Source organism: Jaculus jaculus, chromosome 19, assembly GCF_020740685.1.
Source record: "Jaculus jaculus isolate mJacJac1 chromosome 19, mJacJac1.mat.Y.cur, whole genome shotgun sequence".
In the NCBI taxonomy this organism is placed as follows: Eukaryota; Metazoa; Chordata; class Mammalia; order Rodentia; family Dipodidae; genus Jaculus; species Jaculus jaculus.
This window is the reverse complement of record NC_059120.1, coordinates 55274558-55280906: the sequence shown is the minus strand read 5'-3', so window position 1 is coordinate 55280906 and position 6349 is coordinate 55274558. Positions and strand designations below refer to the sequence as shown.

The window sequence follows — 6349 nt, the reverse complement described above, 5'->3', positions numbered from 1 at the left end:
GCTGGGTTACAGATTTCAGTGATGCCAAACTTGACCCTGGCTTTGTCACGGAGCATGGCTCTCTGCAAGCCCCTCTCAGGTGCACGTATCAATAGTTTGCTCCTGCTTCTTGCTGAGCATAAACATCCTGTGAGGTACGCACACTAGTTTCTTTAATCATTCACATGTTCAAGGGCATTTGGGCTGTTTTCTTTCCAGTTCCTTGGCTATAACACATAAAACTGGTATCAACATTTCTGTACAGGTTTTTTGCGTTCCCTGCTCTCGTTTTTACAAGTGGTCCTGAGGCAAAGCTGGTAGTTCAAGCTTTCCTCTTTGTTTCTCCTTCCTTTGCCTTATGAATAGCTGACCTTTATGGAGTATCTGTTACATGTTGAACCCTGTTCTAAGAGTTTTACAAGCATCATTTAATTTTCACAATTTTCATTTCAGGTATGAATTATGATCTCTCCACTTAACAGATGTGGGAACTGATGATAAAAGAGGTACACAGCCAGCCATCCGATTGGAACCCAGGAAACAAGGCTTACCTCTTCCTCATGATGTCACAGAAGCAGGACTACAATGTCAGGATTCTTCCTTATGGAGTAATCTAAATCCTTATTCCTGCTTGGAAGAGCCAAGCCCTTAATCTCTTCTTTGCTGTTTGGGTCTTCTATTAGCTGCTTTATTTTATTGTATTTGTTTACTTGAGAGAGAGAGAGAGAGAGAGAGAGATCAAAAAGGGGGCAGATTTTATTTACAGAGAGAATGGGCACACCAGTGCCTCCAGCCACTGGAAATGAACTCCAGAAGCATGTACCAATTTGTGCATCTGGCTTACGTGGCTCCAAGGGAATCAAACCTGGGTCCTTTGGCTATGCAGGCCTTAACCACTAAATCATCTCTCCAGCCCTCATTACAAGTATTTTGTCAAAATCTTTATGTTAAGCTGGGCGTGGTGGCACACGCCTTTAACCCCAGTACTCAGGAGGCAGAGGTAGGAGAGTTCAAGGCCACCCTGAGGCTGCACAGTGAATTCCAGGTCAGCCTGAGCTAGAGGGAGACCCTACCTCAAAAAACTGAAAAATCAGAAAACCAAAACAAAACAACAAAAACACCTGTTATGTTGAAAAATGAATAATAAAGATGGAGAGAAGGTTCAATGGTTAAGGAGCTTACCTGAAAAACCTAAGAACCCAAGTTCACTTCCTCAGTATCCACATGAAGCCAGATGAACAAAGTGGCACATGCCTCTGGACTTGGTTTGCAGCGGCTACAGGCCTTGATGTGTGCCACAACTGGCTTTTTCTGTTTCTTTTCTCCTTCTTTGTTTCTTTCTTATTTTTATTTGTTTTGTTTTCGTTGCTGTTGTCTTTGTATCATCTAGTTCTGGTGAGCAATCAAGAGCAAAAACAATAGTCTGTTTTTTTGTTTGTTTGTTTGTTTTGGTTTTCCAATTAAAGGTGTGCTCCACCACATCTGGCCTGGTGTTGCAGTCAGGTTCACATTGCTGGTAGAAATCACCCAACTGCCAGGCGTGGTGGCGCACACCTTTAATCCCAGCACTCGGGAGGCAGAGGTAGGAGGATCGCCACGAGTTCAAGGCTACCCTGAGACTCCATAGTGAATTCCAGGTCAGTCTGGGCCAGAGTGAGACCCTAACTTGAAAAACCAAAAAAAAAAAAAAAGAAAAGAAAGAAAGAAATCACCCAACTAAGAGCAGTTTGTGGGGAAAAAAAAAGAGGTTTATTTTGGCTAACAGGCTTGAGGGGAACCTCCATGATGGCAGGGAAAACGATGGCATGAGCAGAGGGTGGACATCAACCCCTGGCCAATAAAGTGGACAATAGCAACAGGAGAGTGTGCCAAACACTGGAAAGGGAAAACTGGCTATAACACCCATAAGCCCACCTCCAACAATGCACTGCCTCCAGGAGACATTAATTCCTAAATCTCCATCAGCTGGGAATGTAGCATCCAGAACACCTAAATTTATGGGGGCACCTGAATCAAACCACCACATTCTGCCCCTGGACCCCATAAACTGATAACCATACATGATGTAAAATGCAATGCATTCAGTTCATCTTTCAAAGTCCCCACATTTTTTATCAATGTTAATGATGTTCAACCATCCCCATAATTAAAGGTCTTTTAACTGAGCCATGATACCAAAAAAATACCCCCAAAACCCATAATGGCACAGAATAAACATTCGCTCTGCAAAAGATGGCATTGGGCATAGCAAAGAAATACTCAAGCAATACGTGATTTCAACAGGGCAAACACCAATCTCTGTAGCTCCAAGTCCAACAACTCTAGCCACCAACGAGTCTCAGAGTCTGACAGTTCTAACCAGCAAGTCTCTGGAGTTCCAATTTCACCCCTCCAGCTGCCCACAATCCTGGAGAAGTTCATCCAGGGCCAGCAGCTCTCCTTAGCAGCCATCTCGTGGTCCCACCATCTCCATGGGTCTCCTCTGCAATCCACCGTTCATCCTCATGGCTCCATGGGGTCTCCATGCAGGCACCCAGCAAACCGGCTTCACACTGCTCATGGCCATTTCCAAAACACAAGACCATGTTGCAAACTCAATGACGCTCTCTTTCCCACATTTCTTATACTCCACGATACCAGGTAGGGTGCCAATTTGTTAATCCAGGAGGGAATAAAGCAGACTTTGAAGAACAGGACACTCCTTGAGCACTCAGGACCCTTCAAAAGAGTCTACATTCGCTGGGCATGGTGACGCCCGCCTTTAATCCCAGCACTTGGGAGGAAAGGTAGGAGGATCACCGTGAGTTCAAGGCCACCCTAAGACTACAGAGTGAATTCCAGGTCAGTCTGAACTAGAGTGAGACCCTACCTCGAAAAACCAAAAAAAAAAAAAAAGTACACATTCTTTTGTTGCCCCAGTGCAGGTCAGCTGACCCAATCTCAAAGGTTGTCATCTCTCAATTGCACCTAAACAGGCAGCAGTTCATCCAAAGATTTTTTTTGTTTGTTTGTGCCATTTTCCTCTGCTCATACCAGTTCATTTCTATGCAAAGCAACCCTGCACAACTTCTCAGGACCTGGGCATAACAGCAAGCTTTTCATACAAACTGCCTCCAGCCCAGTCCAAACAAAGCTCTTTCTCACCCTCATAAGCCAAACCTCACGGTCCATTGTTCTTACTGCATTCAGGTCTTTCGACTCTGACCAGAATAGTCCATCAAGCTGTATTTACATCACTGCAAGGCGTCTCTTAGGCCAAGGTTTTGAATCTTCCCACATTCCTCTTGAAAATCAGCTCCAAAAGGCCAAAGGCACACAGTCAGGTGTCTAGCTGCAATCCCACTCCTCGGTACCACTTTACTGTTGCAGTCAGGTTTGTATTGCTGGCAGAAATCACTCAACCAAGAGCAGCTTGTGGGGAAAAAAAAGAAGTTTATTTTGGTTTATAGGTTTGAGGGGGACGTTCCATGATGGCAGGGAAAACGATGGCATAAGCAGGGTGGACATCACCCCCCTTGCCAACATCAGGTGAAGAGTAACAACAGGAGGGTGTGCCAAACACTGGCATGGGGAAACTGGCTAAAACACCTATAAGCCCGCCCCCAGCAATACACCCCCTCCAGGAGGCATTAATTCCCAAATCTCCATCAGCTGGGAATCTAGCATTCAGAACACCTAAATTTATGGGGGACACCTGAATCAAACCACCATAACTGTTTATGCATTTTTTTGTTTTTGTTTTTGCTTTTTTTTTTTTGCGGGGGGGGGGGGGTTTCGAGGTAGGGTTTTGCTCTAGCTCAAGCTGACTTGGAATTCACTATGTAGTTCCAGGCTGGCCTTGAACTCACAGTGATACTCCTACCTCTGCCTCTGAGTGCTGGGATTAAAGGCGTGTGCCACCACCACGGCAGGATCCCTTTTTTTTTTTAATGTGTGTGCGAGAGAAAGTGGGAGAGAGAAGCCAGGGTCTCCAGCCACTGCCATTTAACTCGAGACACTTGCACCCCCTTGTGATCATGTGCAACCTTGCGTTTGCATCACTTTGTGAGTCTGGTTTACATGGAGCCTGGAGAGTCAAACATGAGTCCTTAGGCTTCTCAGGCAAGCGCCTTGTATGCTTAGCCATCTCCCCAGCCCCTGTGGCTCAGCTTCTGCGTCTGAAACAAACTGGCTTGCTCTACTTGGGTGCTTTGAGGATGACGATTCTTCCTGCCGCCCACGTCAGTGCAATATAGTGGTGTTAAAACCAGAACAGAGCAGCCAGGCATGGTGTTACCTACCTTTAATCCCGGCACTTGGGAGGCTGAGGTACGGGTGGCTGTTTCCTTTTTTTTTTTTTTTTTTTTTTTTTTTTTATTTATTTATTTGAGAGCGACAGACACAGAGAGAAAGACAGATAGAGGGAGAGAGAGAGAATGGGCGCGCCAGGGCCTCCAGCCTCTGCAAACGAACTCCAGACGCGTGCGCCCCCTTGTGCATCTGGCTAACGTGGGACCTGGGGAACCGAGCCTCGAACCAGGGTCCTTAGGCTTCACAGGCAAGCGCTTAACCGCTACGCCATCTCTCCAGCCCTGGCTGTTTCTTAAGAGAACTACGCTTCCTGGCATGGGCCTTGATCCCCTTCAGGCCCCTCTCTTGCCGCTTGCTTGCCACGACTTACGCGACCCCACGGTTTGACCAGCACCATTGATCGGGCTTGCAGGTCCTCCCGGTTCAGTGCTGGCCTGGTTTAGAAACCACAGGGTATGGGCCACATGACTGCGTGAAGCACGCGGGACGCTGTAGCGTGGTCATTTCCTCTGAAATGAATCATTCCATCGTGGAGGGAGGCCCGTTAAGACTCGGGAAGTTCTGGGCTCAGAAGATGGCTCAGCCATTAAAGGTGCTTGCCGTCCCAGGTTCAATTCCTCAGTAATATCCGGGCGTGGTGGTGCACGCCTTTAATCCCAGCACTTGGGAGGCAGAGGTAGGAGGATCGCCGAGAGTTCGAGGCCACCCTGAGACTACAGGGTGAATTCCAGGCCAGCCTGAGCTAGAATGAGACCCTACCTCGAAAAACAAACAAAAAACAAGCAAACAAAACAAACAAACAAACAAAAAAATTCCTCAGTATCCACACAGAGCCAGATGCACAGAATGGCATGTGCTTTTGGAGTTCATCAGCAGTGGCAAGGCCCTGATGCACCCACTTCTTTTTCTCCTCACAAATAAGTAAATAAAAATATTTTTTAGGACTGGCGAGATGGCTTAGCGGTTAAGCGCTTGTCTGTGAAGCCTAAGGACCTCGGTTCAAGGCTTGATTCCCCAGGACCCACATAAACCGGATTCAAAAGTAATGCATGCATCTAGAGTTCGTTTGCTGTGGCTGGAGGCCCTGATGCGCCCATTCTCTTTCTCTTTCACTCTCAAATAAATAAATAAAAATAAACAAAAAAAAATTTTTAAAGTTTTAAAATTAAAAAAAATATTTTTGAAGTCAGACACCAGCCCACGTCCCCGAGACACCCCAGCGACGGGGGCTGCTTTCGGGGCATGAGTTGGGGGCACAGTGCCGAGGCCAGCGGTATTTCATAGATTGATGGAAGCAGAAACCAAAACTCTTCCCCTGGAAATGCACCTATCCTTTCAGAGGGCTCTCTACAGGACGGCCACCGGTTATAGATTGGCAACCTGGACCTCAAAATCACAGAATACCACCTCCTGAAACTCCTCCAAAAGTTTGGTAAGGTGAAGCAATTTGACTTCCTTTTTCACAAGTCAGGTGCTTTGGAGGGCCAGCCTCGAGGGTACTGTTTTGTCAACTTTGAGACTAAGCAGGAAGCAGAGCAAGCCATCCAGTGTCTCAATGGCAAGCTGGCACTGCCTAAGAAGCTGGCGGTGCGATGGGCACATGCTCAAGTGAAGAGATATGATCATAACAAGAATGATAAGATCCTTCCAATCTCGAGCCATCCTCAAGCACTGAGCCTATTCATCTAATCTAAGCGTCACTGCAAAGATAAAAGCCATTGAAACAAAGCCGAAAATGACGGCAGAAAATCTTGTCGCAGAATATCCAGCAGCACCTGTTTATTCCTACTTTAAACCACCAGATAAAAAAAGGACCACTCCTTATTCTAGAACAGCGTGGAAGTCTCGAAGATGATGGTTGTGAATTACCGGAGCAGTAAAAGTGTATGGGTCTCCACACCTGAACTCCTTGGCCTTTGCACTTTGTAGATGTGAATGGTATTATCCGACAGAGCACAATCACTTGTGGAGAGCTTGCTAACAACGTTTTTGGATGTTCTAATGGATGTGTCTTCCCTGAACTATGTGTGGAATTGAGCATCATCCAGAGTAAATAGGATTGTGTCCAAAATTGTGACTT

General features: G+C 46.4%; 1 pseudogene; it reads left to right on the top strand.

The window, feature by feature from the left end:
- The first annotated feature begins 5557 nt into the window (after positions 1 to 5557).
- On the top strand, positions 5558 to 6135 carry LOC101609062 (annotated as a pseudogene).
- Positions 6136 to 6349: the final 214 nt, after the last annotated feature.